Source organism: Anabas testudineus, chromosome 13 (genome assembly GCF_900324465.2).
Source record: "Anabas testudineus chromosome 13, fAnaTes1.2, whole genome shotgun sequence".
Lineage (NCBI taxonomy): Eukaryota > Metazoa > Chordata > Actinopteri > Anabantiformes > Anabantidae > Anabas > Anabas testudineus.
The window spans coordinates 9306961-9320832 of NC_046622.1; the positions used below are offsets into that span (position 1 = coordinate 9306961).

The window sequence follows — 13872 nt, forward strand, 5'->3', positions numbered from 1 at the left end:
CTCTCTCTTACACACACATACTTAGACACTTGGCACATGCCTTCATATATAGGCTAGGCCTAGTAAACGCATGCGGCTCTATTGTCTGTGCAGCTCCATCTGTTGCATGACATGGCATTCCTCAGACAGCCGGTCATGCTGTTAGGGGGTGGTCTACCCTGACCCACTGTCTTAGAGAGAGAGAGAGAAAGAGGCGCAATCACATGGGGTGCCTTAAGAGTGAAGGTGCAGAGGGTCTCAGCCTGCTAGACCACCTGTGTGGAAAACTCCTGGGTCACTGTGGGGGGCTAGTCTTGGGGTTGGGACTTGTGGATTTGGGCTGAGAGGTTTGAATAATAACATACATTAAGATTGGATTTGATTGTTATTGTTACTGTGTTTAAGTACATTTTTTTTGTATGTGCAAGACATACTTGGCCAATAAATCTGATTCCAATTATGATTATGGTGTGAAACTAGAGGTAGTTTAGCTTTAGGCTGGATGAAGATTATGGAGGACGGTTTTATCTTTAATCTTGATTATGATGTACATTAGGTATGCTAGACCTAGGGTTGGGACTAAAGAAAGACCAGTTTAAGTGTAAAGCTAGGACTAGAGGAGTGCTAGATTTCACATGGAGTCTGGGGCAAAAGAAGCCCAAGTTTAGTCTAGAGTTGCTTGCATCTCAAAAGACCCCCCCCCCCCCAGAACTGGGGCTAGAAAAGGCAAGATTGGGTGCAGAAGTGGGCCTAGATGAGGATGGATCTGTTCTGGAGTTAGCAATAAAGAGGCATAATTAGAAATTGAAAACTAAACCAATGAGCTGCTGGATATAAATTTGTTCTGAAGTAGTTAATCACTGCTGTAACTCAGTCATCACAGCTAGAACATAATTACACCAGCCAAATCCACAGAGCAACACACACATGGAAATGCATCCAATGCATCCGCAGGCACGCACACTCTCTATTTTCCCTTAGACCATTTCCCTTCTTCCAATATTGTGATTGCTGCATTGCTGCATTAGGACTTTGTTGTCTTTTGTTGTCCACACACACACACACACACACACTCAGGGGGAAGGGCTGCCTCAGCTGAGACCACAATACAACGGGGATCAAAGGTCATCCTGCTGGCCAATCAGGGTGCTGTCTGGGTTAGTCGGTGACGGAGGAGGGCGTTGTCCCCCTTTGTGCTGGTCAGGGTGAGTCTGCTAAACAGGCGGCTCCACTTCCAGCCCCGGCCTCGCTACTACCGGTAGCTACATTGTGCTTCCTAAAAGCCAGGCACATAAGTCTCTGAACTCTTTATTAGATTGAAGGTCATGGCCTTGTCCACTTTAAAGAATTTTCCTTAATAGTTTAAGGTTACTGAATTTCTGGTTTATAAACAGTTGGTCCTTGACAAGCTAAATTCTTGAGCCTTTATGAAGAAACATTACAAGCATACAAACTTTAGAATGAAACCATAAAATAAGTTTACAACTGTTCTCAAGTATGTTTTTGTTGTCTGGAATATCTCATAGTGGCTGATAATTAGTACTGTGCTTGTCTGTACAGTGCAATTATAATATGCTGTATGTGTATGGGTGTTAATGAATGAAACCGTACACTACAACTAAACCCGTAAATTGATTACAGAATTATATTTCTGTCGGTGGGATTAATTAAAGGAAAAGAATAGGATAATGAAATTAGAGGTGCTAGAAAAATGGAGCACTGAGGAAGGATGCAAAGAGATAAGTGGAAGAAAGAGGTTATGCTGTTGAGTCATTGACACCATATAACACGTATCAGGAGAGGCACAGAGAAAGACGGATGTTGCAGTAGGACAGAGAGAAAGATGCAGTGGCAGTTTAAAAGAACGAGAAAGAAAGATGGATCGAACACAATGGGAAAACAAAAAGTGGCAATTAGCTAAGAGGGGCTCTGAAAACCATTTGTTCCCTTCTGTCTCTAATGTGTGGCAGAAGCTCTCCTCGTTGGGTGTGATTATGTCAGTCTGCACAGACACAGAAGATGTACTTGTCTTCCGACATTTATGTCCATGTCACACCCCCTCTCACTTTCTCTTTTCACACGTCTCTGCTGTCTGATGCTTAAGAGCATTCAGTATATGCTGAGTGGACTTATCTGATTTCTGTAGGCTAGTTAAATGCAACCTCTTCTTTCCTCCATGCAGTTCCATTACTACACACACTAATGGCATGCCTGCTGTTTTGTGTATGTGTCTCTTTGCACTCGGTGCACTCCCACTGCCCCCCAATGGTTATGTAAATTGATAAATGATTGGAGCACTGGATTCGAATGTTGGTGGACAGTTAGTTTCATCGGTGAAGTCAGTGATGTGTGTTTTTCTCTGTGTTTGACCATGCTGTGTGTGGAGTGATGTTTGCTGGCTTGTGCGTGTGTGCTTGTGTGTGTATATGCCTGTTTCCCAGGCGATCAGCAGTTTATTTCTTTGCTTCAGTGGCATTTTTCACTGCAGATAACTAGGAAAGTAGAAATGGGTCTTTTTTCAGGAGCCACAACTCCAAGTGGAGCACTCAGCACAACTAATAACTGTCACTTTGAGTTGCAAGGGTTGCATTTTTTATTTGTCTCATTGGATTCTTGACTTATTTTTTTGTGATGACCTATTTCAGCCTATTCAGATCTGAAGCTTTGATGCAACAGTTTGATGAAGTATGTGCATCTGAAAAAAACCCAAAATGTAAAAAAAAAAAACAAGCTACTGAAACACCACAGCTACCCCTCAGGGTCTGATTTGATCTATATCCTTTTCCAAGCTTTTAGAAACTGATTTGCATTCTGTTGTCAATTGTTTTCACATCGTTTGTCCCAAATTGCATTCAGCCCCCACTGTGAAAGTCCAATACAGAATGCTTTTAACCTCTTTCTCCTTCTATAGCGTACTTAAAGCAGAGGCGTAACACAGTCCCAGCGTGAGATTCTGAATGACAGAATTTCTAAATAGCCCAATTCATCACCAGTCCCTGCATTACTTCATTGGTAAAATTTAAAAAGGAAAATGAAGACTATGTCAGACTTAAGAGAGCTATTTGACACTTTGGGAAATGCTCTTGTTATCAATGTGAGATTATTGGAAAGTCTGTGCTTCGCGGAGTTTTGGGCTAGAAATAGTTACTTAAAACAATATAGAACAGGTCCGCCCTGGTAGATCAATGGCTAAAGTGGATGTCACATTAACAACAGCGTCCTGGGTTTGAGTCCCGCTTGGGACCTTTGCTGCATGTCACATACCTCCCTCTCTTTCTCCTGTTAAGTGTCCTATACAGCTTATATTGTATAAGGACATAAAAAACAATATAGAAAAACCTGCAACTTCCTTCATTTTATTCAACATCTTTAAGGAGCATATGGTGAGTTTGACTTATTATGGCTAGTCTAGTCATCTCGTGGCCATTGGATGACATTTAGTTGTGTGAAAGTAAGGCATATAGATGCTTTCCACATTCCCTGGATTAAAACACTCAGGACTGGAAAATCAGGACTCTCCATTTAATCTATATGAGGATGTAAATGGGCCCAGATGTCTGGTCTGCACGGTAATGCATCAGAGGAACGTTGGCATTTTTAGTCTAATCTTGTATTATTTACTGGGCCTACAGCCCACGTACAATGACTTTCTCCTTACACTGTTCTGTTTCAGTTCAAAGCCTCTACAATGTGAGCTTTGGTTTCACAGCGTGGAAAAAACACCATTTAATATGACGTTGACTTCTCCGCTGCACTGTGTCAGACTGACACTGAGGAAGAGAGATTGTTAGTGAGAACCCAAGGTTCAGAGGGGCCTATTCTCTGTTCTGTGTGAAGAGTGGAGAGAGTGAGCGAGGTAAGGGTTAGATATAGGAATGAGGTGGCATTTTTAAAGGTTGATGGTGTGCGTATGTGTATTACATAGACACCCTATTTCACAAAGACATAGTGAGATATGGATGGACATATGATATCAGTCTCCTGCTGATAGAAGACAACGATGTATAGGAATGAAGCTCTGTACATTTGATTGTGTTAATGACAAAGAGGGAGAAAGGGGACCCATTTCAGTTTATGCTGGAAAGCAGCTTAAGTTACTTCAGGCTGAAACAAGAATGACTCACTGGAGAAAATGGGTACATGCCTGCACTTTTGTTGTGGTTTCTCTGTGTGCATGTGCTGTTCAAGTGAATGAGTGACTGCTTACTCAGTGATGTGCATGTGACAATCCATGACAAGGCCAAAGAAAAATAAAGGTCAAGTACATGACTGTAGGACTAGACTGTTGGAAAACCCTCCACAGAGATGTAGGACTGACTGTTGCTTTTGTTCAAGAACTAAATGTAGTAAATAAGTGTATAAATAAGTCCTTAAAAAGATCTTTAGTGCTCTTGCTTGCACCAGTGTGTGACTATTTTAGAAATACAGTAATATTGTAGTTATTTTTAGATCACTGAAAGCCGCTTTCCAGCACTCTTGTCAGCAACTCATAGTCTTTTATATCTTTTTGACTCAAGTCCATGACCATCAATCAGACTGCAGCGTTAATTGCCAACACAAAACAGATACAGATATATAGCTTTAGGTGGCGTACTAGTAGGTCTGTTAGTGAATGGACTCCCTTGGTAATTTCATCACTGAAAAACATTTTTTTTTTGTTTTACAAATTCCTCGTGAAGATTTGTGCAACCTCAGTAATATTAATAATAATAATAATTAATGACTGAAGGAAATAGTACTCTTTGTAAGCATCATGTTATTTTTTGTGGGCCAGATTGTGGCTCACCTCCTGCTACAGTATGCTTGTAAGACGTGGAGTGATTCCACGGCGAATGTGTAAGTGAGGCATTCGGTTCTCTCTAGTTACCAGTGCCATGACTCATGGTTGCTATAGCGAGGAGCTCTGACAGCAACACAGCTGATTAGGAGCATTTGACTCCCCATGACTGTACTCCCTTCATCCTCCCGCCGCCTCCATCAGTTTATCGCTCTTGATTATTTGACTAGTTGCTGTTTTTTTTCTCACTCTTTTCTGTTTATTCAACTTCTTTGTCAGAATTGTACGTTTTTCTTGCTCACTCCTCCATTTTCCTTGAGCTTTTCTTTGACATACCTCTTTGACTTTCTCATGACAACATCCGCCTTTGTTATACTCTTTTCTCCTTCTGTCCTCTCAGTCCCTCCCATCTGCATATCTTTCTATAGTGGCCAGCTGTGCACCAGATGTGGCCCATTCTCCCAGCTGTTGGCATCATGAAGAAGAAAGGAATGAGATGGAAATGATCTATCTTGAAAAATAGTGCGTAATAATCCTCTAAATAGATGTGACAAAGGATAAATATAATACAAATGTCAGAAAGAAGGAAGAACAGCCTAGTAAAGGAATGTCAAAGGAAAATAACTGATTAGCCTTATGAGAGTTAAATCCTGCAGTGCCACATTACCACAGGCACGCTGCAAATCCATAGGACATTATAGTGATGCCACAGAAGATAAAAATGCTATTAAGTAGAGTAAGGTCGCTGTGAGGACCACACTTTACTATAAGCCTGTATTATGACATTAGAGGTTTGCATTCATTAGAAATGTCACATCACAGTCATGCAAAGGAAACGTTCGGACACATTTAGGAATTACCATGTTTTTTTATGGAAAGATACATGTCTTCAGCTGTGTTCCCATCGTTGCAAACAGTTTTTTATGATCAGTTATCCTTTTTATATGAATAAACTTGCATTAGCAAACACAACGTGCACTTGGAAGACAGCACTGATGTTTGCTGATTATGGGATTGGAATGTAGCTCAGTTGATTGATTGATTATGAACCCTGGGTTAGTGGTTCAACTTACTCCTGGCCACATACCCAGATGTCTCTAGACAAGCCCGAAACCCTGTAGCAGTGCTGTTATCTGCTGCAGCTGTCTAAAAACAGTTTCCCTAGAGGGATCAATAAGGTAGGTCATTATAGGCACATTATATTTACATTTATGTAAATATACCTTTAAAAAACAAAATATATGTTTACACAATGTCTCTGTATTTCTGGTCTATTTGATGGTTTGTCATTTTCATGTGTCTCTAAACATTTTAGTAGTTAGTGTGTGTGTCATCTGGTAGATTTTTGGTATTTGGGGTGGACTGCAGGAAGACTACAAGAAAGCAGCCCTGGGCAACTATGTGCTGAATCGTGATCAGTAGATGAAAATTCAGGGGAAGACAGAACAAGGAGAAGAGGAGTGCCCCTACCGTGTGAAGACATGTTGCCTGTCAGGAACTTAAAATGAGATCAATACTTGGAAAACCTTTTCACTTCTTGGAACATTTCTTTTCTCTCTCTTGTCTGAAGTTTCTACCTGTGTAACTGCTAACTTAACTGTTACATTTTCTAAACTTACTGTTTTCCCCTCACAAACCTAGTATTTACTTACTCAAAATTATGTAGAACAGTTAGGATGTATTGTGTCTGCAAAGTTGCTTTCAAAAGAATTACAAAAATGCATGACATCAGAAACACGGGTTGCTGAGCCAGGTGGGTGAGACTGAAGGCCAAGAGAAAAGAGGCGTTGAGCCATTGTGGGTGCTGGAGAGATGGACAGAGCAGGGGGAGAGAGGTGTCTTGTTTCGCAGACAAGCTGTGCTAAAATGCCACCTCCACTGTGAACGTAGAAAACAAGCATATGAGATGGACATTGTTGATAGCGTTGGCATTTAAAGTGGACTGGTCATGACTGTTTAGGGCCTGCGAGGTAAATGCCAATTGGAAGTAAAATATTTGTCGATTGTAGGTCATTACACAGGAGCTATACTGAACCATATATATTTAATAGTCAAATATTTTCTCTACACTTTTTCGTTCCTCCTGTCTAAAAAGCTGCCTGTCTTTTTCTTTCGGCTCTTTATCTTTCTCAGTCCTCCGAAAACATCAGTTTCTCCATCTATCTCACGTTCCCCCCTTCTCTCTCGGTCAGGGGAAGTGGCTCTTATTGCTTGCAGGCTCCCAGAGGAACAGACCTGCCATTGTCTGTCTGCACTGTAGAAAGATGAGTAGCCAGTGCACCCAGTAAGCCCAGTAGGAATTCACGGTTTGTCTCTGGTGAGCCAACCACCCAGAAAGTCTGTATATGAGCCAGCTACTCAATCCATGGCCTTCCTACAGCCAGCCAGCCAGTTGTCAGGTACTATGTGAGGCACTATTAGGAAGACTGGATGTGAAAACATGCTACAGTCCAGGCACAGAGACTGCAGACAAATGTAACTTTGTTTTCAGACTTTGAAACATGAACTGAGAAAGTGCCATTCTAAAACTCCTCCAAAAACGCAAATTCCAAAATGTGACATTATTGCTGCATAATTTAAAGTAGCGTGCAATGAAGCGTGAACTACCAATGGCAACTGTCCGATGTTTTACAATGCTACATGAAGTAATGTTACTCTAACACTACTTGTTTTGCATTTACTTTATATATTTTTTTGACTGTTGACTTCCCCAAAATAACCCATTGATTGCCCACTAGGAACATTTTTGTTTTATGGAAAGACATCAAAGTATAAATATATGTTTATTTATCTCAGATGAAGCTACAGTCTGCAGCCGATCAGCTGGAGACATCAAGCCTGTTCTGTCTGAACAGTGAATGATTCCTTTAGTAACTTTTTCCCTTGAATGTCAAACTATAAAAGTTACAGAATTGTGAATACATTTTTACATTGTTGCCTTTGGATTAAAGTTATTATATGATGTTCATATCATGTACTGTACTTAGTGTTACAGAAAATATAATTCAGTAGTCTGCTTCTTGTTCGACGCTGTGAACTTTCTCAGTGACATTCCACATTAACTAGATAAATAAACTTAATGAAAGCAAGCGAGAGAGAGCAGAGACACTTAAGGAGGCGTAGAGAGGCAATAAAACTACCACACTGGCTTCTGGGCGGCTGTGTCTGTACAAGCTCATATGATCACACTTCTTTCTAAAAGGTTCCTGTGTCTGCACATGTTCTTCTCCCAACCACATCCAATCCCCTTTGGGATAGGAAACCAAAAACATCCAGTAACATTGATTTTCTATTACATTTCAAAACTGAAACTACTTTACACCATTACTCACAACACACTATTTTTTTTTATATCATTTTCACAGCTTTGATTACGCTCTACAAGCATAGTGCAATTGAGGATAAAGCCAGAGTGCTTTCTTTTTTTCTTTAGTTATGTTTTAATGGATGAGGCTCCAGGCACCTCAGGTCTCAACAAGCCTTATCAAGGAGATCAATAGAAAGTATATAGACTGTCTTTCCACAGGCTGACTCCTCTCGCCTCAGATCACAGAGGAATATTGTGAGATGCCAAGGCGACACCCATCTAGCACGGAAATTATTTGATGTAATAGGAACACTATGTTGTGATTAGTAGAGCCTTTCTCCCTTCATCCCTCACCCTGTAGCATCGCTTCAGCCTCTGTGAAGTCAATATGCCAGGGGAGGTGAGCGTGCATTTGCCATTCTCTTTAAGCCTCCCTTCCTCCCTTGACATCACCCCTTGTCATCCTCTTTTAAAAAGATAGTACAGGGGTAACGGTAAAGTAGAGTGGTTTTGGTAACAAGGAAATGGAAAGAAGAGAAGGAGGGGAGCGATGCTAAGTGGTTGTGAGGAGAACAAAAATATATGGCTGCAGAGCTGGTCAACAGTCTGACTCGGTCACGGATTGGATTGTCAAGTTCACCAGATGGCTGCTTGATATGTGCAGAGAGAACAGACCAAGACACAGCAGACTCTCTGTTCCAGAGTGTGTGTTTACATGTTATCCATCCTGCTGTATGTTGCTCACCATGCTCCAAATAGGGAATGTGTTATTGCTCTTGCTCCTCATTCCTGAGAGCTGGAGGAAGATCACAATCCCTTTTAACCCTCCCCTCTCAGCTGCAGACCAGCTTTGAAGCGTTTTTTTTCTTGTCTCTCCCTCTCACTTATGCACACTTTCACAAACACAAGTGCGCACACCCTTACTCACTCCGTGCAGCGGTGAACACCCAATTTACCACAACAATAATACCAATGACAGATGAAGTGAATAATATTGATCTCACTACATAATATTATCTCACTATAATGCCACAGAACAGTCAGTTCTTGAAGTTAATGTGTTAAATGCATGATCTTCAGGAAAGAAAATGGGCAAGTGTGAGTAGCTGAGTGACTTTGACAAGTGCTAAATTGACTGGGTCAGAGTAAAGACTGGTCTTTTTGGTTACCCCTGTTATGCAGTGGTCAGTAGCTACAGCTACAGCTGGTGAACTGGCAACAGAGTTATGGAAGTTGCTCATTGATGTGTGCGGAATAGCCTGGTCTGGTCTAATCCCACAAAAGATCTACTGTACCACAGTGTCTCTGATTATGTTTAATGCTAATTTAATACTATGATCAACAGCTGTCTAAACACACGATGCATTACATGTTTTGTATGGGTCTGTACCACAGGACTGAAAGCATATGCTGCCGATATTTTGAAGTCCATGCCCCGACAGCTCGGAGCTGTTTTGGTAGAACAAGGTGGACCCACACAATATTAGGCATTTACCTGTCTATTTTCTCTTGCTTAGGTGTTGTACAGTCAAGCTGTATTTGCATGAAGTTGTGTTTTGGCTACAAAGTGCAGACCCCATTTAGACACAAATGCATTTTGAAAAATTTCTGACACTGACTTAATATTGGAAAAGAAAACATCCTTACATGCTGATTTTCAATGAATCTCTCCTTGTCTTTTCTCTGGACACCTGTTTTGATGTGCAGATGCCCTGCTTACAGACCATTTGTACCCGCTGTTTAAGTGTAGGGCTGTTGATGCATTTTGTCATAGGTGCTAAATACCTATAATTGCGTAGTACATGCTGTGCCACAACAGCTCTTGCATATTGTTTCCACAGACTTAAAGGAGGTTTTCTAGTCAACACTCTACCAGTTTGTTTTATACTATATGTGAGGTTATTTGCTTCCGTCTTTAGTGACTGACAAGGTATTCAGCAGCCTGATGAGACACCTGACAGAAACCATCCTATGGATACATTATATACGCGCATTATGCACCACCCTATCCTCTTTTCCGTCATCCTCAGCTTTATTCATAAAGTTCATAGTGTATATCAGCAATCTTTAAACCTTGCCTAATATGCAGAAAAACTCTTCTAATCTAAGTGATTGCCTGAGGCTCCAACTTTACAAAGTAAAGTTGGAAAGATTTGGTTAGGCTGCCCCAGTCCCTCCCTCCCATGTGTATCTGAATATTACAGTCTGCAATTGTATTACAAAATATTAAACACAAATATGCATTGTTATGAAAGGAATTATGAGAAGCTACACAATGTCCAATTAGTGTTTCACTGAAATATGTTGAAGCAATTTAGTCCCATATTCAGCTTTAAAATCTTACAGACTAAAACATGACCGCATTAAGAAATTAAATATTTCTGATTTAAATGGATTGTCATAGGTGATATAAAGTGTTTTTCAAATATACACTTTAGACAATCTGTGTAAGTCTTAAGGTTCCCCATGAGTGAATCTGTGTATGGCTCTATGTAGGTCTGTGTTATCTAATACAATCTGTCCCCATCTAATATTCACATTACTAACCCTTGAGGGTAAAGGAGGAGAGGAGAGGAGAGGAGAGGAGAGGAGAGGAGAGGAGAGGAGAGGAGAGGAGAGGAGAGGAGAGGAGAGGAGAGGAGAGGAGAGGAGAGGAGAGGAGAGGATGTCACACAGATTGACACACACACATCCAGTACTTTAGCAGCAGGACATTTACTATGAACTCAAAAGGCTTTGAAAAACAATTTTCTTTTTCATTCTTTTATCATAATTAAATGTATTCTACATTAATATGCAATGCTACTGTGTAGCTTTGCATCTTATTGACTGTGGTTGTATGATAGGAGACTTCCTAAATGTTAACCTGTGTCATCTGTGAACATTTAACATTATAGAGAAATACGTAAGATTGGGAGCCATTTTGGTGGGCTTTAAGAATATAAAATTAGAAAAGCAGGATAGATCAAAGGACAAAGGAAGCTTGTACATCAACAACTTAAGAGCCGAACACCACTTCTTTCCTTTAAGAGACTCCGTCGGTCCTGCACTGCACTATAAGTTGGGCCAATTGTCTTTCATTTGTACCAAGGTATACTGTGTTGTTTAATGCAGTTCTCCTCTAAACTAATTCCAAGCCAGTTATGGTGAGGCACGTAAAACAAATAGAAATGGGAATCTGTATTAGCAAATAACAAAATAAAACTAATTCATTGAAGTGACTTTTCTGACTTTGCAGATGTGTTGCACAACTCTTCCACTGCCTGAACCTGGGCCTAATATTCATTTGTCTTTTAATCTAAAGCAATCAGTGTTTGGCCTTGGATTTCTCTCTCTCTTCTCTCTACTTTCTTTTATTTTGTGCTGTTTTCCACTAGCGCAGTTGATTCCCCCCACCAGCTACACATGAAGAAGCGCAAAACAAGAACAGAGCTTGAATCAATTACTCTGTGGATGTACTTGATTTAGTGGTGCTCTGAATAAGCACTTCTGAAGTGATGTTGGCTGCGTCAGGCGAGCACACATTTTTCTTTTTTTTTTTTTTTACAAATCAGAGATGATCAGTGGTGATCCGCTGTCAACGTGGATGCAGATCACAATGAAGGAGGCAGCAAATGGGGGTGGTGAGATCTATCAGTCAACCTCTCACTTCCAAGAGGCTTGATTTAAGAAATGCATTATCGGAATAACAGCATCTTGTTATTAGAAAATATAATGAATTATGATTATTCCACTAAATTGTCATAATTATGACTTATCATTTGGCATTAGTTGTTATTTTATCTTTTAAGTTAATGAAAGACATTGACCTTAATCGGCTGAAACCTGACCCACATTAAGTTATCATCATATGACAACATAATGAAAACATTGATTACATTCATTGATTCCTAACTATTAAATCTCTTGTAATTAGATACTGACTTATACACATAGAAAACTACATTGCTGGAGATACTTTTGCTTCTCTGCATTGCTTTACAACTGTGTGTGAGTCACAGCCTTCACTGAAGTGATCCAAGGAACCTGTGTCTGGGTTTGAGACGTCAGAGGAGGCGTGTTGGAAATCGTCTGGTTAAGAATACTTTCATATCTCTGGGGCTTTTGTTTGGGGTGTGGTGCTGTGTTTTACCAAGACTGTCTCAACACCATTATGGAGCAATCAGAGAGACAACTCTCCTCCTACTGACAGATGGTCGTGTGTGGTGTGTGTGTGTGTGTTTGTGTGTATTTGTGCCTACACTTGGGTGAGGTTTCTGGCTTGTGGGGGGATGGGAAGTGGAGTTTGGGGAGGAAGAGGAGGTGGAAAAGAGTGGGGAGAGGTCAGCAGAGGCACAGCTGGTGAGACCCCCACTTTAACCAGCTGCTGCCTCAAAAGAGACCGTCAGCAGCCGGCCTGCCTGCCTGCGTGTTCCTGCCTCTCTCCTACTCTTTCTGTCCTATCAACCCCCCTCTCCAGCTCACACTCTGTTGTGTCCCCCTGCAGACTCAGCCCAGCTGTTCCAAGCTTTCCAGTCTTCTCCCATGCCACTATGCACCTTGACCCCCACAAAAAGAACCTTTACTGCATTTGAAAAAATTGCATACATGCTTTTGAGTGCACATGCACAGACGTATAAACATATAAACTTCATCTTGTGCGCACAGTAATCCAGCATGTCACATCAAAGATGTCTCAGCAGTGGTGGTGTATATATAAGGCCTCTGTTGAACCAAATTGAGGCCTCAGGCTGGACTAAATACTCCAGCTGGGTCGGTGCTCTGGGTCTTAGTTTCTATTTATTGTTTGGTTGTAGGCTTTAGTTCTTATGTATGACAAGAAATGCCACTTAAACAGCTCTGCCAGTGGCTTTGAGCTTTGTGAGTTTTAATTTAATCAACTGTTTTGATAAGAAAATAAACTTGCATTGGATAATTATTCATGTTAACATGCTCACCACGTTTGTCATCTTAGATAAGCATGTCACCATATTAACATTTGCAAATTTGCAAACAGCACAGAGTACAGCTTTTGATGGCAGTGTAATTAGTTTTGTAATTAGGTGTCAGCACAAGTAGCTTTGCATCTTGGTCATAAAATAGTGCTAGATGGAAAGTTACCCTAAGTTATTACAATTGGAATACATCCAATAGCTGTTAAGTTACTAGTGTGGTTAAAGAGTTTGCTACCTCTGCTAGAGCAAGAGAGTCTGCCAACAAGTAGTTTCAAATTCTTGCTCCAACTGGACCACAAACATTAACCAAAATGGTCTTAATTGTGATGGATTACTGATGTCATGCATGTTTTCTGTCACTGTAAATTGATTATCATGCTGCTCCAAAGTGAATAGAATTAAATGGTTGCCTGGGTGGAGTTGGAAGTCGGTCTGAAAACATATGGATTGCTTGGATGAACAGGATGTATTAATGTAACATGTATATAATTTAATTAATATGTGGAAACATGAAACTGCTGCTATTATCTTTCAAACTAGAGAAAAAGTTAGTGAACGACTAATTTTGTGGTGATCCTATTAGTGATTTCTGTCTATTTTGTTTGTTACTTAGCCTCCGTTAAAATAATTCATCCATACAAGTTCAAATCTGTACTCGGGGCCACCCAGGCTGCACATCACCATCCCCAGTTGCAGTGGGTGCTGGGGTGCCACACCCTCTCCTTCCCTCTCCTCCAGTGCTATTGTTCCCTCGATGACAAGGCCCACGTGCCCCCCTATTCAGTGTCCTAGTGGGGGGTAGGCGGACTCTTTGTCTTTCTGCCATTGTCGCAGACACACTCTTCCATTTGACAGACACACGTGCTGACAAAAGA

The 13872-nt window shown here is 40.9% G+C and overlaps 1 protein-coding gene across 1 annotated transcript in view; it reads left to right on the forward strand.

Moving 5' to 3' along the window:
* The window catches only part of numbl (NUMB like endocytic adaptor protein), a 48050-nt gene that overhangs the window by 1250 nt on the left and 32928 nt on the right, over positions 1-13872 (forward strand). The gene's annotated exons all lie outside the window — the stretch shown is intronic.